This window comes from Lutra lutra, chromosome 18 (assembly GCF_902655055.1).
Source record: "Lutra lutra chromosome 18, mLutLut1.2, whole genome shotgun sequence".
Lineage (NCBI taxonomy): Eukaryota > Metazoa > Chordata > Mammalia > Carnivora > Mustelidae > Lutra > Lutra lutra.
In genome coordinates, this window is record NC_062295.1 from 24484593 (window position 1) to 24509137 (window position 24545).

Sequence of the window (24545 nt, forward strand, 5' to 3'; positions counted from 1 at the left end):
GCCCCTGCTTCTTGGGTAGCAGTGATGTAGTGATGTGTGCAAAAGGAGGGAGGCCAGGGTGGAGCCTTCTTAGCCACATCACAGTCTCTCCCTTGGTCCTGAAACCAGCAGGAAGAGAGCACTGAAGACAGAGACTCCAGGGGGATTCCCATCCAGGGAAAGGGGGCCTGATGGAGGGCACTGAAGCTGCCAGCCCTGCCGACCACAGGCCATTGGCACAGGATCACCTTTGGCACTTCCTTAGCATGTTGTCTGTGTTCGTGTGTGGATAGTGATTGACCCATTGGTGCACTTCCAGAGTCAGACTAGAAACCTTCCAGTGCCTGCTCATGGGTCAGAGGACCCCATGCCCAGAGAAGCAGAGGATGTCCCTTTTTCTCCAGAGCTGGAGAAGGCAGCCACCACCCTGGGGCAGAACCTGGTTCAGGCATATATTCTTTCTGAAGCCCCCACTTTCAGTGGGCATTGCTGCACCTGAGAAAGGCCCCCTCAGCCCCAGAGTCAGGAGCCATAAGGGGCTGTCTCCCATCCTGGCCCAGGATCATGACTAGAAACAATCCTGTCTTTGAGAGGACAGGTCTCCTCCAGGAGCCAGAGAGAGGACTGGCCCCTCCCCCTTCCCAAGTCCAGGACGCCCAGGACCCTGCACGAGAAGGAGTCATGGAGAGCGTATGTGTCTTGTCAGCCCAGCAAGTGAAAGAACCAAACCCCAGTTCTCAGGTTCTAACAGAAACAGAATTTCAAATGTACTGCTTGGGGGCAGCCACCTCCCCCTCTTACATGGCCTTGAGGACCCCAGGAAAAGTCTTCCTTGCTCTCCTGCCCTCAGAGTGAGGAGCCGATCCCGTGTCCCAGGGTTCCCACCCTGTCCCACTGCTGAAGAAGAGCCACACATAGGGACCTTGTGTCAGGAGTGTGGTCTCCCAGGGGACTGGCAGCTGTGTGGAAGGGCTGAATGGCTCTGGGAAGAGGGATGCTCACTGGCAACACTGTGCACCATCCCCCACAGCACTCTGCAATCCAGGCTCTGTGCCCACCATAGGTCAATCACCAGCATCCCATATGTTCCTGCCACAGGAGTGATCACTCAGGATCACCGCATTGCACAGAGGTGGAGAGCGAGGCCCAGAGAGAGGAGGCAAATGACTCCAGTCACAGGGCTGCTCAGCAGAGGGGCTGGAAGGCCAGCCCTCCCGAGCCACCACTAGCCCAGCCAGGGACTCCCTGAGCCCAGAGTGAGCCCTCCCCTGCCTTCCCAGCCACACACCGGCCCCTGAGCTGGATGATGGGCTGTTCTTCTTGGCTCTGAGGCTGTTGCTGACCAGCTAGGAGAGGGAGTCCAGCTGACAGGACAGGCTATAGCTACAGGACAGAGTGATAGTCTGAGCTAGCACAAACCACATTCTGATCTTCTCCCGGAGCCTGCCTGGGAACTGGAGTATGGATACCCTAGCGGCCAGCACACAACAGGATCTGTACAGACCAGGAAGTCATGGCCCCCAGGGAGAGTCCATCTGCCCTCTCCCTGCTCCTGCCCCATATCACCTCTCTTCACTATGGGGCTCCAGGACCTGAAACCAGGCCCCATAGGGCTGGCTTGGCTCCAACTTGTAATGAGCTTGACGCGTCCTAGAGCAGCTGAATTTCCTAGGGCTTGAGGGAGGACTGGCTGCAGACAAGGACTGGGCTGGGGGAAATGCGGGCCCTCATGGAGGGTGAAGGAGGGGGCAGGGGCTAAGTCCTGGGACCACTGCTTATGTCTAAAAAGGGCTGAAATCCATGAGTATCCACAGGGTCCCTCATTACGGTAACAACACCCTCACACTTGGGCATCCTGGTGGTGGCCCCCTCCTCCCTGTCCTCCTTCCCACCCCTCTGACTCTAGCCAGGGCTGAATCCAGGGACAGGCTAGACCTCTGTCCCAGGGTACAACCAGGAAGACAAAGCAGAAGGAGGAGAGGAGAAGTAGAAGGGACAGACTGATCTTCTCCCTGCCCTGAGTCAGCCTCCATTGACATCTCCAAGTCCTCTGGCTCAACCCCACATTTAGCTGGACCCTGGAAGGGAGTCTAAATTCCAGACCAGCTGGATGGGGGGTATTCACTGACCTTTGCATCCCCAGATGTCCAACCCACCTGGCCTTGCACCCTGAGCCTTGCTTCCCAGGGTAGGCATGGTTCTGGTGCTCAGCAGACTTTGGGGCCACAGAGCACTTGGCAGTGGTGAGGGAACATGGGGGACCAGTCAGGTATGGAGCTATAGGTCATGTACACATCCACCATAAGGCTGGGTCATGGTACAGGTGCTATGTGCAGGTCTCCTATGCACACCTGGCCCTCTCGGAATGGAGGTCTGTATGCCTGGTGCACCTTTCCTCCACCTCCACCTACCCCTGGAGGAACGGTCAAGTTCAAACATTTCCATGTCCAACCCTTAGGGACAATTGAGAACCAGGGGTCAAGAGAGGCAGGGACTGGCCCAGGACAAAAGACGGATACAGAGTCCAAGGAGCAGAGCTTCCTTCCAGTCCTAGGCCAGCCCCAACTGTCCCATGAGGTTTTCTTGGAGGGTGAGAGCCCCTCAGATCCTCAGGGTAGCTATCCACCCCATCCCATGTGGGGACATGACCTCAGGCATCCCCAGACAGGTAGAGGCATATGTGCTTACACACACACGCACACACACCACTCTGACTGCCAAGCTAGGGATCAGAAGGGGAGTACACCCTGGGAACAAGGTGGGTGACAAGGGGGAAAGAAGAAAGAGCTTGGAGAAAGACGGGCCATGGGGTCAGGGGCATCAGGACTCCTGGCAAGGACCGAGATCCATAGCATGGGGAGGGGAGACAGAACAGGCTGATGGTCAAGTGGTCTGCAAGGGGCCCAGGGGTTTGCCAGGGCACTGGGTGAGGATAGGGTCTCGGGTCTGGTGTCCATCACCACCCTGGACTACTGGAAGTAGGAAGATACCCCTCAGTGTGGACAGGGCTACAATGCAAAAGGCCTCCCCTTACTCTTCTATCAATGGGGCCATAGAGACAGGGTGTCCCTAGGCTCCCACAGGCTTGTAGAAGAGCCTGACCTTGAATCTCCAGCCCTGGCCCACTATACTCCCAGTCTTGGGAAAGTGCTTTGTACTCCCTCGAGGTCCTTCTGAGCAGAGGACAGCCTGGAGGCTTGGGGGACTGAGGAAGTGGGCTTACAGAATGTGGCAGAGCACTAGAACCACTGGTCTGGGGATCAAGGTCAGGACCCTCCTTGTTGCAGCCTCAGGGTTCTCATTTGGAAGAGGTTCCAGAGTCAGTGCTCTGGTCAGGGTGAGAAGGCCTTAGGAAGGAACCAAGCACCAGCACAGGAGAGGGAAACAGGGACAAGGGAGGCTTCTGAGCTTCCTCATATCACCTCTGGAGCCCACAGATCCTGCTCCTGTGAGGCACACAAAAACAGAGCCAGAGACAAAGACAGAGACAGACACTGAACACAGGAGAGAGAGAGAACCAGGAGAAGTCACAGACTTTCCTCAATCAGCTTGGAAATTACATCTAAACATTTTGTCCCATTTTCACAGTCACACAGGCCATCCACCCTGGGGGGAGGGATTCCACAGGGATGTGTGACCAGGATTTGGGAATGCCCGAGAACCACTGTGGAGACTGCCCAGCATATGGGCACAGAAGAGGCCCTTGGACTGAAACCTAATGGAAGCCCCTGGAAGTCTGTGTCACCAAGGTCAGAATCTGTTCACTGCAACCTTCCCACAGGTGATGGGACACAGGCAGGAGGAGGGTGGCTTTGCCTGGATCCCAGAACAGGTCCAGGCCCCTCTGGGCTGTGTTCCATGCCCCACCCAGCCCTTGCATTGCCAAGTGTGTGCACTAGCCTCCTGTGATAGCGAGTATGGAAGATATATAGAGGTCCTACCCCTGATGGCATCCCTAGAAGTAGAAGCCAGAACACCCCCAATGTGCAGATAGGGAGACTGGGGAGGCTCTGAGAGCCACAGGGTTTGTCTGGAGACACAGTCCTGGGCAGGAGCAGGAGCCTGGTCTGAACCCAGCTCTGTGTCCTCACAGCGGGGACAACAGCTGCACCCAAGCCTCCCAGGGGCTGTGGGTAGACTGTGTGGGTGTCACTGTATAGATGGGGCATGGGCGGAGGGTGAGCCTTGAGCAGCTGGGGGAGGGGGGACCTCAGGGAGCTCTGGTGTGAGGAGGAAGTCGGGTAAGGAGCCCCCAGGCAGTGCTTACCTCACTTCCTGACAACAGAACCCAACAGAATTTGGAACCCACATAACCAGGCACCCACATTCCAGAGACAGCCCCCTGCCCAGCTCATTTCTTTGGAGATCCTCAAACAAACAAGATGTTCTTGTGTTGAACACCAAAGTCCAGAGGATGCAGGCAGGGGACAGCATGCCCAGCAAACACTTCCCCTTGCCCCGTAAGTCGTGTCAGGGCTCCCCGTCGCCTCTGGCCATTTGTCAGGAAGAACCAAAAGGTGACACTGGGAGGCTCAGAGTCAGCCAGCCCCACACCTTCTGATCAAACTGTGTAGTCCCGGGTCTACTCCCCGTGTGTGTGTGTGTGTGTGTGTGTGTGTGTGTGTAAAGAGAGCTCATGGAGGGTGTAGACACCCTGAGCAGGAGCAGGCTGATGAGGGGTCAGATGCCTGGTGGGCAGGTCATGTTCACACCCCAGGTTAAGCCTGGCTCGGTGGGTCGGGGGGTGGGGGCTGCACCCTTCTGCCCAGCGTTTATCCTGAGGGCCCTGTAGGGATGGGTTACTGATGCAGGTGCAGGGCTGGGCACACACAGGTGTGTGTGTGATCTGGGAGCAAGAGGGCACCCTCAGGGCCACCCAACGCCGGCCAATTCTCACTAGCGTTCTGCCCAAATCGGTCCCGATTTGGGCAGAATGCCTGTGAGAATTTGCCAGAAAACGCAAGGGGAACTCGCTTCGAGCGCCACACGTCTGCAGGGCCGCCCCCTGGCCCTGCCTGGCATCCCAGGTGGTCGCGTCCGAACCCCACCAGAAAGCCCTCCGGGAGTCAGGCGCGGGCGAGGTGACGCCTCCTGCCCCTCAGCCTCTGGCGTTCACCTCCCTAGTGCTGGCCGATGGTGCCTGGCCTGCCCATAGGCCAGTGCATGAACCCTCTCCTGCTTTCTCAGCCTTCCGTTTCCAGGGTCCTGTCCCCCAGGGCCTCCAGCTGGGGAACCCTGAGTCCCGCCTCAGAACTCCCCCTTCCGCTGCGGCACAAACGGTGTCTTCTGCGGGAAAACCCTCAGAGGGAGAGAAACATTCCTGCCCCCACTGAGCCCAGCCCAACCTTGGGCGCCGCAGCGGTCCAAGCATTGGAGGCAGACGCCTGGCCACAGCCCCTCCCTCAACTCTGCTCCGGGAGAGCTCCCCTGCGCCAGGGCCCCCAGGTGAGCCACGTCTCTCAGCGTGATTTCTGGTAGCAGCGACATGCCCCGAGTGGAAAAGTTCCCTCGGCCACAGCTAACAGGGCAGTCCGCAGGGCTGCCCAATGCCAGCCAATTCTCATGAACGTTCTCTCCATGTTGATCCCGATTTTGGAGCGGAAGTAACCTGGTCTCCCTTGTAAACCACCCCCACCGTCATTGGTCTCCCTGTCCAGAAACCCAGATTCTGCCACACTGCAGGATGCATTTCCTCATCTCAACCTCGATGGGAGCCCGCTCAGCACTGGCAGATCAGAGCCATTCCCCAAGGCCATAACCCTAACCCTATGTTGCGTTTTCAGGCTTCCTTCTACAGGACCTGTCTCGCAACCTCTCTGGCTTAGGAATCATGAAGTCACACCGTAGGAGTCCACCTGCCATCTAAAAGATAACCAGTCTGTTTGGAGCTGCACAGGGCCATCAGAGCCAGTGAAAAATTGTGTGTCCCCAGGAGTACTCCCCCAAGTTCTGCTGCCCTCTGGAACCTGATGCGCCGCCTGACCACCATCATCAACTCGGCTCCTCAGGGAACAAACCTCCAGACCAGCAGTTTGGGCAAGCCACACCCCTTCCTCAGCTCTCCTCAGGGACCCCTGTCAGCTCTAGGCAGACCTGGAACTCCCCTGCCTGCTGCAAAGCTCTGGGATCTCCTCTCCTTCTTCTCTATTGACATTGGCCCAAGGTTTTCTTTTTTTTTTTTTTTTTTGGCCCAAGACTTTCTTGACAAAGGGGGAAGGCTAGCTCCTGACTGCTTAACACCTCCTTTCCTCTTCTGCCCTATTTCTCTCCAATTACCTTTGTACCTGGGCAAACTGGAAGGAATATACCAATGGAACACGGACATGCTCTGACATCTGAATCTTCCTGGCAGCTTTCTGAGGGCTCCTTATGCAAACAGAATCTAGTGTAGCATAACACAGTGTGTTTGCAAATGATCCTCAAGAGAACAAGAGAGTGAAAATCACTCCATTTTTACCTCCCTCTTCATGAAGTTGAACATGGTCTTCTTTCCTTCTTGACTTCAATTCCAATTTGTTTCCATGCAGTGTTCGTTCCTTTGCTTCAGGAGTAGGATTTCATGATTCCTTGCCTGCACAGAACACCCAGAGCTCATCACAACGAATGCCCTCCCTAAGAGCCATTACTCATTGAACCCTTCCCCTCCACACCCCTGCTCTCTAGCCGCCGTCAGTTGGTGATCTAAGCTTGAGTCTCTTTCCTCATTGACCGATCTATCTCCCCTCACTATATTCATGTTTTCTTTTTTTTTCTTTTTTTTTTATTTATTTTCAGCATAACAGTATTCATTGTTTTTTGTACCACACCCAGTGCTCCATGCAGTCCATGCCCTCTCTAATACCTACCACCTGGTTCCCCCAACCTCCCACACCCTACCTCTTCAAACCCTTCAGATTGTTTTTCAGAGTCCATAGTCTCTCATTGTTCACCTCCCCTTCCAATTTCCCCCAACTTCCTTCTCCTAACTCCCCATGTCCTCCATGCTACTTGCTATGCTCCACAAATAAGTGAAACCATATGATAATTGACTCTCTCTGCTTGACTTATTTCACTCAGCATAATCTCTTCCAGTCCCGTCCATGTTACTACAAAAGTTGGGTATTCATCCTGTCTGATGGAGGCATAATACTCCATAGTGTATATGGACCACATCTTCCTTATGCATTCGTCCGTTGAAGGGCATCTTGGTTCTTTCCAGTTTGGCGACCGTGGCCATTGCTGCTATAAACGTTGGGGTACAGATGGCCCTTCTTTTCACTACATCTGTATCTTTGGGGTAAATACCCAGTAGTGCAATTGCAGGGTCATAGGGAGGTTCTCATTTTTAATTTCTTGAGGAATCTCCACACTGTTCTCCAAAGAGGCTGCACCAACTTGCATACCCACCAACAGTGTAAGAGGGTTCCCCTTTCTCCACATACCCTCCAACACATGTTATTTCCTGTTTTGCTAATTTTGGCCATTCTGACTGGTGTAAGGTGGTATCTCAATGTGGTTTTAATTTGAATCTCCCTGATGGCTAGTGATGATGAACATTTTTTCATGTGTCTGATAGCCATTTGTATGTCTTCATTGGAGAAGTGTCTGTTCATATCTTCTGCCCATTTTTTATATGATTTTTTTGTGTGTGTTGAGTTTGAGGAGTTCTTTATAGATCCTGGATATCAATCTTTTGTCTTTACTGTCATTTGCAAATATCTTCTCCCATTCCGTGGGTTGCCTCTTTGCTTTCTTGACTGTTTCCTTTGCTGTGCAGAAGCTTTTGATTTTGATGAAGTCCCAAAAGTTTATTTTGGCTTTTGTTTCCTTTGCCTTTGGAGACATATCTTGAAAGAAGTTGCTGTGGCTGATATCGAAGAGGTTACTGCCTATGTTCTCCTCTAGGATTCTGATGGATTCCTGTCTCACATTGAGGTCTTTTATCCATTTTGAGTTTATCTTTGTGTACGGTGTAAGAGAATGGTTGAGTTTCATTCTTCTACATATAGCTACCCAGTTTTCCCAGTACCATTTATTGAAGAGACTGTCTTTTTTCCACTGTATATTTTTTCCTGTTTTGTCGAAGATTAACTGACCATAGAGTTGAGGGTCCATATCTGGGCTCTCTACTCTGTTCCACTGGTCTATGTGTCTGTTTTTATGCCAGTACCATGCTGTCTTGGTGATCACAGCTTTGTAGTAAAGCTTGAAATCAGGTAACGTGATGCCCCCAGTTTTATTTTTGTTTTTCAACATTTCCTTAGCGATTCGGGGTCTCTTCTGGATCCATACAAATTTTTGGATTATTTGCTCCAGCTCTTTGAAGAATACCAGTGGAATTTTGATTGGAATGGCATTAAAAGTATAGATTGCTCTAGGCAGTATAGACATTTTAACAATGTTTATTCTTCCGATCCAAGAGCATGGAATGGTCTTCCATCTTTTTGTGTCTTCTTCAATTTCTTTTATGAGTGTTCTGTAGTTCCCCAAGTATAGATCCTTTACCTCTTTGGTTAGGTGTATTCCCAGGTATCTTATGGTTCTTGGTGCTATAGTAAATGGAATCAATTCTCTAATTTCCCTTTCTGTATTTTCATTGTTAGTGTATAAGAAAGCCACTGATTTCTGTACATTGACTTTTTATCCTGCCACATTACTGAATTGCTGTATGAGTTTTAGTAGTTTGGGGGTGGAGTCTTTTGGGTTTTCCATATAAGGAGTCATGTCATCTGCGAAGAGAGACAGTTTGACTTCTTCATTGCCAATTTGGATACCTTTTATTTCTCTTTGTTGTCTGATTGCTGTTGCTAGGACTTCTAATACTATGTTGAACAAGAGTGGTGAGAGTGGACATCCTTGTCGTGTTCCTGATCTCAACGGGAAGGCTGCAAGCTTTTTCCCATTGAGGATGATATTTGCTGTGGGTTTTTCATAGATAGATTTGATGAAGTTCAGGAATGTTCCCTCTATCCCTATACTTTGAAGCGTTTTAATCAGGAATGGATGCTGGATTCTGTCAAATGCTTTTTCTGCATCACTTGAGAGGACCATGTGGTTCTTCTCTCTTTTCTTATTAATTTGTTCTATCACATTGATTGATTTGCGAATGTTGAACCATCCTTGTAACACAGGAATGAATCCCACCTGGTCATGGTGGATAATCTTTTTAATGTGCTATTGGATCCTGTTTGCTAGGATCTTGTTGAGAATCTTAGCATCCATATTCATCAGTGATATTGGTCTGAAATTCTCCTTTTTCATAGGGTCTTTGCCTGGTTTGGGGATCAGGGTAATGCTGGCTTCATAGAAAGAGTCTGGAAGTTTTCCTTCTGCTTCAATTTTTTGAAACAGCTCCAGGAGAATAGGTGTTATTTCTTCTTTGGAAGTTTGGTAGAATTCCCCAGGGAATCCGTCAGGTCCTGGGCTCTTGTTTTTTGGGAGGTTTTTGATCACTGCTTCAATCTCGTTACTAGATATCGGTCTATTTAGGTTGTCGATTTCTTCCTGGTTCAATTTTGGGAGTTTATAGTTTTCCAGGAATGCATCCATTTCATCTAGGTTGCTTAGCTTATTGGCATATAACTGTTGATAATAACTTCTGATGATTGTTTCTACTTCCTTGGTGTTAGTTGTGATCTCTCCCTTTTCATTCATAATTTTATTAATTTGGGCTTTCTCTCTTTTCTTTTGGATTAGTGTGGCCAATGGTTTATTGATCTCATTGATTCTTTCAAAAAACCAGCTTCTAGTTTCATTGAAACGTTCTACTCTATCTCTGGTTTCTACCTCATTGATCTCAGCTCTAATCTTGATTATTTCCCTTCTTATGTGTGGAGTTGGTTTGATTTGTTGTTGATTCTCCAGTTCTTTAAGGTGTAGGACAGCTGCTGTGTTCTGGATTTTTCAATTTTTTTGAGGGAGGCTTGGATGGCTATGTATTTCCCCCTTAGGACAGCCTTTGCTGTATCCCATAGGTTTTGGACCGAAGTGTCTTCATTCTCATTGGTTTCCATGAATTGTTTAAGTTCTTCTTTGATCTCCTGGTTGATCCAAGCATTCTCAAGCAAGGTGGTCTTTAGCTTCCAGATGTTTGAGTTCCTTCTGAACTTCTCCTTGTGATTGAGCTCCAGTTTCAAAGCATTGTGATCTGAGAATATGCAGGGAATAATCTCAGTCTTTTGGTATTGGTTGAGTCCTGATTTGTGACCCAGTATGTGGTCTATTCTTGAGAAGGTTCCATATGCACTTGAGAAGAATGAGTATTCTGTTGTTTTAGGGTGGAATGTTCTGTATATATCTATGAGGTCCATCTGGTCCAATGTGTCATTCAATGCTCTTGTTTCTTTATTGATTTTCTGCTTCGATGATCTGTCTATTTCTGAGAGAGGCATGTTAAGATCTCCTACTATTAATGTATTTATATCAATATGACTCTTTATCTTGATTAAAAATATGGAACGCTTCATGAATTTGCGTGTCATCCTTGCACAGGGGCCATGCTAATCTTCTCTGTATCATTCCAATTTTAGTATATGTGCTGAAGCAAGCACTATGTTCATGTTTTCTTTCTGAAATTCCATAGAAGTCAAATGATAGGCTATTGGTCATTTCTTCTGATTTTGCTTAGCTAAATCCCCTCTAGATCCTTCCACATCCTTGCAAATGGTAAGATTTCATTCTTTCTGAACCTGGATCCTATTCCATTAAGAATATGTGGGAAATTAGATATCTACGCTCATATATATATATATATATATATATATATATATATATATATATATATATATCCCTCATCAGCGAAAGGACATTGGGAGCCTCTCCATCGTTTTGCTATGGTTGATAATGCTGGTGTCCATATCACCGTGCTTGTATCCCATTGAATGTGCATTTTTGTGCCCTTTAGGGAAGTACCTAGGAGGGCAACTGCTGGATCCTAGGGTTGTTCAGTTCTTAGCATTCAGAGGAACCACCATGCTCTTTTCCAGAGTGGCTGCAACAACATGCATGCCCACCAACAGGGCAGGAGGGTTCCACTGGAAGCAGAACATTCCCTGCCAGCAATTTCCTAAGGAGGAAACAGAAAACCTGGGGGATAACATGACTCACCCAGCGTCCGGCAAGCAGCCCCAAAAATTCACCCCAGGGTTCCTGACGCCATGCCCTGAGACGTCATCAGAATGCCCCTATCTAGTGGAATTCCCAAAGACTCTCCTCTGACTCCACCACCCATAAAACTGCGGAGAAAGGATGCCATGTCCAACTCTCTAGATGGTCCACTGAGTGGAATTAAAAAGTCAAGGTTCCCTTTTCAATCGTCCAAGACTCCTTGGAATCCTTTTGAATGTTCCCTCTGCCCTCATCAGAACTCTTTGGATAAAAAAGACAAATCCATTCGGATCCATCCCCGTGGACAAAGGAGAAGCCATCCTCCAAGCCTCTATCTGACCACAAACAGCCACCTCACTCTAGATGCCGGCTATTTCACCACAGCCTAGGACCCATGGAATCAACATTGTTCAATGAAGGAATGCATTCTAGGTTCCAAACACACACCGAGTCCATCTCATCTTCCTTTTCAAATCCAAGAGATTGCCTAGGAAAGAGATGTACCAAACACCTTTGTGAGCCAGAAATAAGCAGAGAAAAGGAGATCCCCTGCCAGGTGCTCCCTACAAGGAAACTCAGGAACCCTAGCACCCACTTCCAATTGCTGACAGCTGCATTTGTGTGACTTTTGGGCTCCACTGCAGATGAGAGAAAACCCAGGATGTTTGGGGTGAAAGAGAAGTTTTACCTCCAATGCTGGCGTGGATGTGCCATTGTGCCCCACGGGCCTGCTGTTTTCTCTGAATGCTGACGTCCTGGGACAAGCTGCATGATGGACTCAGATGCTCATTTCCAAACTTCAGGTCTTGTGGAGCCAGAGCGAAGAAGGGTTGTCAAGTGTGGAAATGTAGGAGCCTTCCACCTAAAGCCTGCACACCTGCTCCAATTCTTGGGAGAAGGAGAGACACATGCTTGTTTCTTAAGTGGTCATTCACTTCCTTCTCAAGCCGGCCAATGCCCTTGTCTTTTTGGAGAAGCAAATAGACTCTTCCAAACAGACACTCAACTCCTCGGTTCCCAAGGCACCATGGGTCGGGTTGGGTTCCCCCAGCTCCAGACCCCCACCGGGAGGACCCTCCTGAGCCATCCTGACACACATTCCCATCAACCTGGGGCAACGGGGCACAGAGCTGACTGAGTGGGGGCCTGGCTCCAGTGGTTCTTACCACCACTCTTGAGCCTGGGGAAACAGAGTCTTCAGCTCAACACCCCGTCCTGTAAAAACAAGCTGCAGGGCCTCCCGTTTCAGGGTCTCTCACCCAGCTCTTCCCCACTGCCCTCAGAGCCAGCAGGCTGCACAGGCTCTTCTGGTGTGTTTCCCACGGCAGCTCGCCACTGCCTCCAGTGGTCCCAAGCCGCATTGCCATGCCTTCCGGGGTCTCTTGCTCCACAGCTCACCACTCCCTCCAGTGGAGAAAACTAGCACTGCCGGCCCTTCCACAGACTCCTAATGCAGCTCACAAACCCTCCACAGCTCTGAAGCCACACTGACTCTGTCCCTCCAGATTGGGGACCTCTGGGCCACACCCTAGGAGTCCACCTGCCACCCAGGAGGAAACCGTGCCATTCAAAGCTGCACCTTTGAATGGAACCCTAGGAATGGAACAAACCTGCATGCCTCCCTGAGGACACCCCCAACCTCAATGGCCCCCCCTGCTCACAAACTCACAGCCTGACGTGCTTCCTCACCCCCATACTCAACTCAGCCCCCAGGGCTCCCACCTCAGCGCTGACATATCGGGCCTGAATACCCCTAAGCCCTAACCCAAACCCTAGGTTGTGTTTTCAGGCTTCCAAGCCTAGAGAATGGGCCCCCAAGCCCTCCAGATTGGAGACACCTGAGCCATACTCCAGGACTCTGTCTGCCACCCACAAGGAAACCGTGAAGATTGGAGCTGCGCAAAAAACTCAGAGCAGGAGAAACCTGCATGCCCCCCTAAAGCCACCCCAACCATCAGCGGACCCCGGCTTTAAAGCAGGCCCTTGACTCAGCCCTGAGGGAAGCCCGCCTCAGCGCTGGAATATTGGGCCTACCATGCCCCTAGGCCCTAACCCTACCCCTACATGGAGGTACAGGCTTCTGTGCCCAGAGTGCTGGCTCCAAACACTGCCAATTGGGGATGCCAGAGACTCACACCGGCACTCCTGCCAGCCTCCTATGGTGAAAAGGTGCCATTTGGAGCTGTGCAGAAACCTCAGAGTGGGAGAAACCTGCATGCCCCCTGAAGCCACCCCCAGCATCTGCGCTCCCCCTGGACCCAAACCGAGACTCTGACCTGCCGCCTGATGCCCACCCTCAATTCAGTCCATCAGGGAGTCCACCTCAACACTGGCAGATCAGCCTGCCATGCCCCTAGACCCTAACCCTAACCCTAGATAGTGTTTTCAGGCTTCCATCCCTAGAGGCCTGACCCTCAAGCCCCCCAGATTAAGGACCCCTGAGCGACACCCCAGGACTCCTCCTGCCACATGGGAGGAAACCTTGCCATTTGCAGCTTGCTGAACCCACAGAGTGGAAGAACCCTTCATGCCCTCCTAAAGCCACCCCCACTATCGGCGGCCCTCCTGGCCATAAAGCCAGATATGCCGCAGCACCAATGAATGCCCTCAACTCAGCCCTGAGGTGAGCCCACCTCAGCGCCGGCAGATCAGGCCCGTAATGCCCCTAGTCCCTAACCCTAGTTTGGGTTGTCAGGCTTACATTCTGAGGGGTCTGGCTCCCAAGCCCCCCAAATAAAGGACCCCTGAGTGATGCTCCAGGACTCTGCCAGCCACGCGGTAGGAAACTGTCCCTTTGAAGCTTCCCTGAACCCTCAGGGGGAGAAACCTGCATGCCCCCCTAAAGCCACCCCAACTGTCAGAAGCCCCCCCCCCATAAAGCCGGATTCTGCTGCACCACTGGATGCAAGCACTCAACTCAGCCCTGTGGGGAGCCCACCTCAGAGCTGGCAGATCAGGCCTGCCACGCCCCTATACCCTAACCCTAACCCAAGGTGGGGTGTACAGGCTTCTGTGCCCAGAGGGCTGGCTTCCAAACCCACCAGACTGGGGACACCAGAGACTTACGCCAGCATCTGCCAGCATCCGCCAGCCTCTTAGGGTGAAATGGTGCCATTTGGAGCTGTGCAGAGACCTCAGAGCGGGAGAAACCTGTAAGCCCCCCAAGGTGACTCCCAGCATCAGCAAACCCCCTGGACCCAAACCCAGACTCCAACCCACCTGAGGCCTGCCCTCCACTCAGCCCACAGCAGAGCATGACTCAGCACTGGGAGATCGGGCCTGCCGTGCCCCTAGGCACTAATCCTAACCCTAGTTTGGGTTTTCAGGCTTCCATCTCAAGAGGCCTGGCCCCCAAGCCCCCCAGATTAAGGACGCATGAGTGACAACCCTTAACTCCACCCGACACATGGGAGGAAATCTTGGCGTTTGGAACTGCGCCAAACCCTCAGAGGGGAAGAAACCTGCATGCACCGCTAAAGCCACCCCCACCAATGGTGGCCCCCCTGGACAAAAAGCCAAATTCCACTGCGCCGCCAGACACATGTCTTCAACTCAGCCCTGAGGGGAAACCGTTTCAGCACCAGCAGATCAGTTGTGCCATGTGCTAGGCTCTAAACCTAACCCAAGTATGGGTTTACAGGCTTCCATTCCGAGGTCCTGGCCAGCAAGCCAGATTCTGCCACGGTGCCAGTTTTAGGGGGGCATGCAGGTTTTAGGGGGCATGCAGGTTTTAGGGGGCATGCAGGTTTCCCCTCCGCTAAGGATTTGGGGCAGCTCCAAATGGCACAGGTTCCTACCATGTGGATGGTGGAGTCTTGGAGTGTCGCTCAGAGGTCCTTTAACTGGGGGGCTTGGGAACCAGAGGGCTTTCTGGCCATGTTGGCCCCTTGGAATGGAAGCCTGAAAATCCAAACTAGGGTTAGGGTTAGGACCTAAGGGCATTACAGGCCACATCTGCCAGCTCTGAGGCAGGCTCCCCTCAGGGATGATTTGAGGGCATTTGTCCAGCACCATGACATAATCCGGCTTTATGGCCAGGTGGACAGCCTATGGTGGGGGTGGCTTTAGGGGGGCATGCAGGTTTCTTCCCCTCTGAGGGTTTGGTGCAGCTCCAAGTGGCCCGGTTTCATATCGCATTGCCAGTGGAGTCTTGGAGTGCCACTCAGGGGTCCTTTATCCGGGGGGCTTTGGAGTCAGGGCCCTCGGAATGGAAGCCTGAAAACCAAAACTAGGGTTAGGGTTGGGGTCTAGGGGCATGGCACAACTAATCTTCTGGCAATGAGATGGGATCCCCTCAGGGCTGAGTAGAGGACATGTGTCCATCAGCGAAGCAGAATCCAGCTTTGTGGCCAGGTGGGCCGCTGATGGTGGTGGTGGCTTTAGGGGGGGATGCTGGTTTCTCCCCCTCTGAGGGCTCGGAGCAGCTCCAAACCACAAAGTGTCCCCCCAGCTATTAACCCAGATTCCGCAGCATTGCCGGACGCATGCCCTCAGCTCAGCCCTAAGGGAAGCCTGCCTCAGCACCAGCAGATCGGGCCTGTAATGCCCCTATGCCCTGACCCTAACCCTAATTTGGGTTTTCAGGCTTACATTCTGAGAGGCCTGGCTCCCATGACCCCCGGATGAAGGACCTCTGAGTGACACTCCAGGACTCCACCAGCCACCCAGGAGGAAACCGTGCCATGCAGAGCTGCAGAAAACCCTCAGACCTGGAGAAAGCTGCATGCCCACCCTGAGATCATCACCCACATTCGGCGCCACACTGTGCCACAAACTCAGAAGCTGACTCCCAGCAAGAATTCCTCCTTCAGCTCTGTCCCTGGAAAGCTACCTTGCACGTAGTTCCTTGGTGGAATCACTTGGGGCCGGCCCACTTTTCCGGATGATCAAGACACACACCTAGCGAGAAAGCACTCTAGACCACAGGCGCCAGCCCAAATCATCGCCCAACAAAAGAAAATTCTCATGAGCTTTCTGCCCAAATTGATTTGGGCAGAAAGCTTGTGAGAACTGGCTGGAAAACCCCCGGCAAAATCACTTCCTGCAGCACATGTCTGCAGGGCCTCTGCCTGGGCCTGGCCTGGGATCCCAGGGCAGCAGGAGGAAAGCACCAGGTGCATAAACTGGAGAAAGATGACACAGTGCACAGTTGGTGGTTTTCAAGTAACATTGTCTCCCCTGATCCTAGAAGCATTTCCCCAAACCTGGTGGAGGGGGGTGGTGAAAGTGCTATGTGCTCCACTCTTGAGAAGCCAGTCTGGGTTCTCACGGCTGTCCCCTGGCTTCAGAAGCTAGAACCCTCTTCAGAGCTCTGTGGAGGCAGAAGGGAAACAGAAGTGAAGTAGGAAGAAACGGCACGGGACAGACAGTGCCCTGCTTCAAAATGTTTGCAGACGACTGTAGTATGACCAGGTGTTTGTGAAAGCAAGGTTGGGTGGTATCCATATGCTGCAGAGAGTACCCCACTCAACTGTGTGTGTGTCTGGACACATAGGATAAGTGTCATATGCCCAAGCCTGAGAGATAACCCTGTGGAGGAACCATCTCCACCTCGCCCACCAGCCCTGCATGTCGCAGAGCGGAGGGGAAGGAAGGCATAAGGAGCATGCCACAGACTACTCTGTGAAGCAACGCTGGGGGAGACTGTCCCTCCACAGGGATGACTTCTCTTTCCTCTGGAAAGACACATTTTCTAACATGTCCTTGACAGCCAAAGGAAGGGGCCATGTCCCTGAAACTGAGAAACAGCATCCCCAAGAAGCTGCCCTTCCACCAGCTTCTTGCTGCCTGAAGACAGAAGCATTTCCCAGCATATATGAGGAAACATCGGGAAGAGGTCCTGCATTTCCCTCAGAGAAAGGAGTGTGCATGGAGTGCTGCTTTGACAGGCAGCTTCCTTTGGGAAGGAAGGAACGTTTTCCACAGGCCGTGGGGCAGCCTGAGGGAAGGGCCTACCTAAAGGGCTTCCCCAAGAGAAAGACGGAGCACTGCCAAGGTGCCAGTTTTCATTTACATCTCCTCCCCTGAAGCTGGAAGCATTTTCAGGACTGAGGCCGAGCGTGCTATGGGCTCAACTCTGAGAAACACTTCTGGATACCATGCAGCTTATGGCTGGAAGCTGGCTTCTGGAAGATAGCAGTGTTTGCAGACTTTTGTGTGGACACTGCAGGGAAATGGAAATGAAGTGATGTGGGAAGAAATGGCACTGGACAGAAAGTGCCCGGCTTCTAATGCTTTCCCAGACAACTGTAGCCCATTCAGGGGGTTGCGAAAGCAGGGGTGATGGGTCCATGATCAAAGGAGCAAGATTGATACAAAGCGAAGGTCAAGCAAAGCTTTATTTTGTGCCAGCACCGAGAATCAAACTGACCAGTCAGGGCTGCCTCTTACAGAGAGGGCGACCCCTCCCAGCCTCACAAACTAACTTTTATGGAGCAAAGGCCATGTGTGAACCTGGTCACACACAGGTGGCCAACTGAATTACAATTCACCCTATAGTAGCTATTTGAACTAGCCTATCACTCTGGTCAGAATTGGTGCCCAAAAGGTGCCCAAAAGGCAGGGCCCACATTCTTTGGTGGTTAGGGAGGTGCTTTACTGATTGGATGTCTCCACCTGCCTGCATTCTGGGCTCTCTTATCTCCCCCTGACCTGACACATCTTGGTATATGGACTCTGTTATCAGGGGCTGGTCGGCCATATTTTACTGGTTTCCCAGACTTGTTTCTAAGTAAGTTCCTCTGTGGGGGGGGCAGGGTCAATCTAAGTTTACTACATAAACAACAAAATGGCTATTTAACCGAGATGGAGTCACTCTGGCTACGTAGGCCCTTACAAAGGGCAAGTTCCAGGTAGTGCAGAGAGTACCCTAGTCAGCTTGTGGGGGTGGGGAAAGCCTAAGGTACTGCCATATTCCTACCCCCAAGCAGTAACACAGTGGAGGAACCGTCCTTCATGCCCACCTGTGCTACATGTTCCTTAGAGGGGCAAATGCATAAGGAGAGCGCCCCACACTCAACTCCATGCAGCAGTGCTATGGGGAGACCGTGCCTCCACACGGTTGCCTTCTCTTTCCTTGGGAGAGTGTCGTTTCACAAACTGGGTGGGACAGCATACAGAAAGGGTTGTTTACCTAAGGCTGAGAGACAACGCCACCCCCCAGCCCCCAAGAACCTGACCTTCTGCCAACGTCTTGCTGCCTGAAGACAGAAGCGTTTTGCAGAGCATGTGAGGAAGAAAGGAGAAGGGGCCATGCACGTCCCTTGGAGGCATGCGTGTGCCTGAAAGGCAGCTTTGAGCAGACATCTTGTTTCAAGAAAAGAACATTTTCCAGGCTCTCTGGGGCAGCAGGAGGAAAGTGCCAGGTGCTTAAACAGGAGAAAGGTGACATACTGGTTTTCAAGTAACACTGTCTCTCCTGATCCCAGAAGCATTTCCCCAAACCTGGGGATGGGGGAGGCGAAAATGTTATGGGCTCCACTCTGAGAAGCCAGTCTGGGTACAGCGCGACTCTCAGCTGACCCCTGGCTTCTGGAAGCTAGAACCCTTTTCACAGCTCTGTGGAGGCTGAAAGGAAACAGAAGTGTAGAAGGAAGAAATAGCATGGGACAGATAGTGTCCTCTTTCTAAATGTATTTCCAGATGACTGTTGAACAATCACGTGTTTGTGAAAGCAATGGTGGGGTCTGTATATTGTAGAGTATCCCACCCAGCTCTGTGTGGAAACATATGTTAGGTGGCATATACCAAACCCTCAGAGACAACTACTGTGGAGAAACCGTCCATCATGCCCACCTGCCCTATATGTTCCAGAGCAGAGGGGAAGGCATAAGGAGTATGCCACACACTCAACTGTATGAAACAACACTGGGAGAGACTCTCCCTCCACAGGGTTAACTTCTCTTTCCTTTGGAGAGTAGCGTTTTCCAAAGTGTGTGTGACAGCTTAAGGTAAGGGCTATGTATATAAAACTGAGAAACCAGGCCCCAATAACCCTGCCCTCCCACATACCTCTTGTGGCCTGAAGACAGAAGCATTTTCCAGAATGTGTGAGGAAGCACTGGGAAGGAGCCATGCACTTCCCTCAGAGGAATGAGTGTGCACGGGATGTACCTTTCGGCAGACATCTTGTTTTGAGAAGAGAGGAACTTTTTCCAATGGCTGTGCAGCAGCATGAGGAAAGTGTCAGCTGCTTCCCTAAGAGAATGGAGGAAAACTGTAAAGGTACCAGTTTTCATTAACATCTCCTTCCCTGAACCTGGCACCACTCTCAGAACTGGGGGGCGAAATTGCTATGTGTTCAACACTGACAAACAACTCTGTGCAAATTTCAACTGACAGCTGGCTTCAGGAAGATAGAAACTTTCTCAAACTTCTGTTGATGCTGAAGGGAAATGGTCAGGAAGTGAAGTAGGAAGAAATGGCACTGGGAAGAACCATCTTCCTTCTCACGTCTTTCCAGCACATCAGAGTGTTTGTGAAAACAAGGGAAAGTTCCATATACTGCAGTTTCTTTGTCTTCTGTGTGTGTGGAAGCGTTAAGTAAATGTCATACACCTAACACTGAGAGACCACTTTGTGGAGGAACTGTCCTTCAAGCCGACCTCCCCTGCATGTACCATAGGATGGGCGAAGCATAAGGAGAGTGCACAGACTCAACTCCAAGCAGCAACACTACAGAAAGACCATCTCTCCACATGGTTTCCTTCTCTTTCCTTAAGAGAGAAGTGTTTTCCAAACTGTGTGTGACAGCATAAGGAAAGGGCTGTTTACTTAAGGCTGAGAAAAAATGCCCCCAATAACATGCCCTTCCATGAAGCTCTTGCTGCCTGAGGACAGAAGCATATTCCAGAGTGTGTTAGGAAGTACTGGAAAGTGGCCATGCAATTCCTTCAAAGAAATGAGTGTGTGTGAAATACAGCTTTTGGCAGACGTCTTGTTTCAGGAAGAGAAGAATGTTTTCCAATGTCCGTGGGGGCAGCATGAGGAAAATGCCTGGTGCTTAATAAGATAAAAATGTCAAACTGTAGAGATACTGGCTTTCAAATAATATCTCCTCCCCTAATCCTAGAAGCATTTTCAAAACTTGGGAGGAAAGTACTATGTGCTCAACTCTGAGAAACAAGTCTGAGTCCGGTGCAACTTAAAGCTGACATCTGCCTTCTTGAAGAGAGAAGCATTTTCAAACTTCTATGTCAATGCTGCAGGGAAACAAATGAAATGATGTAGGAGAAACGGCACTTGGCAGAGAGTGCCTTGCTTCTAACATTTTTCCAGATGACTGCAGCACGTCCAGGGGGTTGTGAAAGCAAAGGAGAGTTCCGTATAGCGCAGAGAGTACCCTAATCAGCTGTGGGTGTGGAAGCCTGTGTTAAGTAGCATATATGGAGCACTGAGAGACAACCCTGTGGAGGAATGGTCCATCACTCCCACCTGCCGTGCATGTTCCAGAGGGGAGAGAAAGGCATAGGGAGAGTACCACAGAATGAAAGATGTGAATCACATATTTCACCATATACCACATACCACACTATGAAATAACACTGGAAGAGACCCATTTCTCCACAGGGTTAACTACTCTTTCCTTTGGAGAGTAGCATTTTCCAAACTGTGGCTTCTGGCTTCTGACTTCTGGATGATAGAACCTTTTTCAAAGTTTGTGGACACTGAAGGGAAATGGTAATGTTGTGAAGTAGGAAGAAACTGCACTGAATAGATTGCACCCCGCATTCTATCATCTTTCCAGATATCAACAACATGATCTGGTGTTTGTGAAAGCAAGGGAAGTTTCCATATACTGCAGAGTATATGGAGTTGGGAGTGTGAAAGGCTAGGTTATGTGCCATCAATATACCTACTACTGAGAGACAGCCCTGTTGAGGAACCATCTTTCACACCCACCTGTCCTGCACGTTCCAAAGAGTTGGCAAAGTCATATGGAGAGTACCACAGACTCTGCGAAACAACACTACAGAAAGACTGTCCCTCTACATGGTTACCTTCTCTTTCCTAAGGAGAGAAACATTTTCCAAACTGTGTGTGACAGCATAAGGATTATGTATGGGGCACTTCCCTTATGCCTTCATACATTCATGAGGAAAGTCCTCTGTCTTCATGATACCAGATGTTGGTTGAGACTTTTGTGCTACATGAACTTGTTTCTCTCATTCAAGTATATGTCACTTTCCTTTTGATTTCCCACACAATTTGGAAAACACTCCTGTCTTCCTGAATGCTTTTCATGGAAGTGCTCTTTTTCTACAGTGTTGCTACTCAGAGATATGTCCATGTCACTTTCCTTAGGCAATCACACACTTTTGGAAAGTGCTTCCATCTTCAGGAAAGAAATTATTCATTGAACTTTTCTTACACAGTGCTGTTTCTTAGATTTAAGTGAAGGGTCCATTGTTTGGGCTTCCAACAGAACATCTTCAAGAAGCAAGATATTAGTGGAAAGACACATTCTATCCACCCTTGTTTCCCAGAATTCAGTGCCTGGCACTATCTTTCTATATTCACACACACGTTTGAACTTGCTTCCACCTCCAGAAGAGAAGACATGAGTTGAAATTCAATTTCTCTCCTGCATTGTTGCTTAGAGTTACATTTAAGGCACTTTCCTTATGCTTCCGGATACTCCTTGGAAAACACTTCTCTACCTTCGTGAAACCAGAAAGTAGTCCCAAATTGCCTTCTATACAGACTGGGTCCTCTGAGTTAAGTATGTTGCACTTTTCCTTATATTTCACACACATTTTGGGAAGTACTTCTTGTGTCTGGAAAGAACTGGTTTGTTGAAGGACAGTTTCTCCAGTGTTTTCTTAGAGGTAGGTCTATATAGGGCCCTTTCCTTAAACTTCAACACACATATTTGAAAATGTTTATACCTTCCTGGATTAAGATCACAACAAACTTGTTTCTCAGAATGAAGTAAATGGCCCCTCCCTTAAGGTTTCATACACACTTTTGCAAACGTCCCCATCTTCATGACAGAAGATGTGAGTTGAAAGGAGGTTTCTCTACACTGTTCTCTCTGAGTGTTATGCATGTGGCACTTCCCTTATGCCTTCTCACATACATGTGGAAAGGCATCTGTCTTCATGGTATTAGATGTTAGTTGAGACTTCCGTGTTTCTCAGAGTCAAGTATATGTCACAAGTTTCCTTGTGCTTTCACACACAAATTGAAAAACACTCCTGTCTTCCTGAAAACTGCTCATGGAAGGCTTCTTTCCCTACAGTACTGCTTCTCAGAGTTATGTCCATGGCCTTTTCCTTAGGCTATCACATACTTGGAAAGTGCTTCCATCTTCAGAAAAGATGTTCTTTGAACTCCTTTTATTATAGTGCTGTTTCTTAGAGTTAAGTAAAGGGCACGCTGCTGGCACTTTCACCTGTACATTGAAAATCTGTTCATTCTTCATGAAACAAGATATTTGTGGAAAGACATATTCTATGCAGACTCGTTTCCCAGAGGTAAGTGCCTGGCACTATCTTTCTACTTTCACACACACATTTGACAATGCTTCCAACTTCAGGAGAAAAGACGTTAGTTGGAATTTGGTTTCTTGCCCCATTGTTGTTTGGAGTTACATATAGGGCACTTTCCTGTCACTTCCAGATGGCGTGGAAACGCTTCTCTACCTCCGTGAAACCAGAGTAGTACAAATATGCCTTCTATACAGACTGAGTTTTCTGAGTTGAGTATATTGCACTTTTCCTTTATGTTTCAGATACACTTTGGGAAGTACTTTCATCCTCTGGAAAGAAGTTGCATTGAAGGACAATGTCTCCACAGTAGTGTGGTTTCTTATAATTAAGTCTATATAGGGCCCTTTTCTTAAACTTCAACACACATATTTGAAAACCCTTGTTCGAAGATGCATTCACTCTACACAGCAAACTTGATTCTCAGAAAGAAGTAAATCACACACAATATTCCCAACACCTCTATCTTCATGACAGAAGATGTGAGTTGAAAGTAGGTTTCTCTACACTGTTTTCTCTTAGTGTCATGTATGGAGCACTACCCCATTATGCCTTCACATGTACATGTAGAAAGTCGTCTGTCTTCATGATACCATTTGTTGGTTGAGACTTCTGCGCTACACAAACTTATTCCTCACAGTCAAGTATATGTCACTTACCTTGTGCTTTCACACACAATTTGGAAAACACTCCTGTCTTCCTCAATGCTGTTCATGGAAGACTGCTTTCTCTACAGTGCTGCTTCTCATAGTTACGTTCATGGCATGTTCCTCAGGCCCTCACACACACTTTTGGAAAGTGCTTCCATCTTCGGGAAAGATGTTCATTGAACTCCTTTTCTTATACGTGCTATTTCGTAAAGTTAAATATAGGGCATGTTGTTTGGACTTCCGACAGTACCCTGGATATTACTTCTATCTTCATGAAACAAGAAGTTAGTGGAAAGATGCATTCTACGCACACTCATTTCCCAGAATTTAGTGCCTGACACTATCTTTCTACTTTCACACACACCTTTGAACATGCTCCTACCTTCAGGAGAGAAGACGTTAGTTGGAATTCAGTTTCACTCCCGTGTTGTTGCTTAGGGTTATGTTTAGGTCACTTTCCTTACACTTCCAGACATAACTTGGAAAATGCTTCTCTACCTTCATGAAACCAGAGAGCAGTTCAAATTTGAGATCTATACAGACTGGGCCCTCTCAGTTTTGTTTATTGCCCTTTTCATTATGTTTCAGACACATTTGGGAAGTACTTCTGTCCTCTGGAAAGAACATGTTAGTTGAAGGACGGTTTCTCCACTGTTGGTTCTTAGAGTTAAGTCTATATAAGGCCCTTTTCTTAAGCTTCAACATACCTATTCCAAATGATGGCACTGTGGTGATCTTCCATGAGGACTGAGTTGAGGACTGCATTAGGGTGAGTCTCCAGCTTTCAGTGTAGCCAGGTGTTGCTGAGGGTTATGGGTGAGGGTTCAATTTTTGCTAAAATCCTGCCCTGCCACTCCATTCTGGGGGTTGCCTATGGCATGGTCTTACTACTTCTGTACTACAACTTGAATAGTCTGACATTTGCTAGGGGACCCAAATCCATTGTGCCCTCAGACTGAAGGTTCAGGCCCCATCATTGCCACAGCCAGGGCTAGGATTATGGTTCCAGTCCATGGTTCCAAACAATAGGGGCCGAGTCAATGACAGTGAGAACATTTGCCTGGAGACTGAGTTGAGGATGACCTTGAGGGTGAAGCTCCTGCTTCTAGTTTGGTCTCATTGGGATGCTGCTAGTGATGATGAAGCTTAGGACTTTTCACTAGAATCATGCTCTCCCGAGAGAACCCAGAGACTGCATGTGGCACAGTTTGCTTCTGTGTTCTTGCCTTTCACAAATCCATTGTAACCTTGGAAGTAGGGTTCAGGAACTGTCAGCCCCAGATGCTGTTCTAGGATTAGGATATGTGAATGGGAGGCAGTTAGAGCCTATCTAATGGAAGTAAGG

At 49.6% G+C, this 24545-nt stretch overlaps 1 non-coding gene across 1 annotated transcript; it reads right to left on the reverse strand.

The window, feature by feature from the left end:
* Positions 1-10404: 10404 nt before the first annotated feature.
* On the reverse strand, positions 10405-10508 carry LOC125091207 (U6 spliceosomal RNA). Its single transcript, XR_007124608.1, has one exon. It is a non-coding gene; the product is annotated as a U6 spliceosomal RNA (small nuclear RNA).
* Between the last annotated feature and the right edge of the window lie 14037 nt (positions 10509-24545).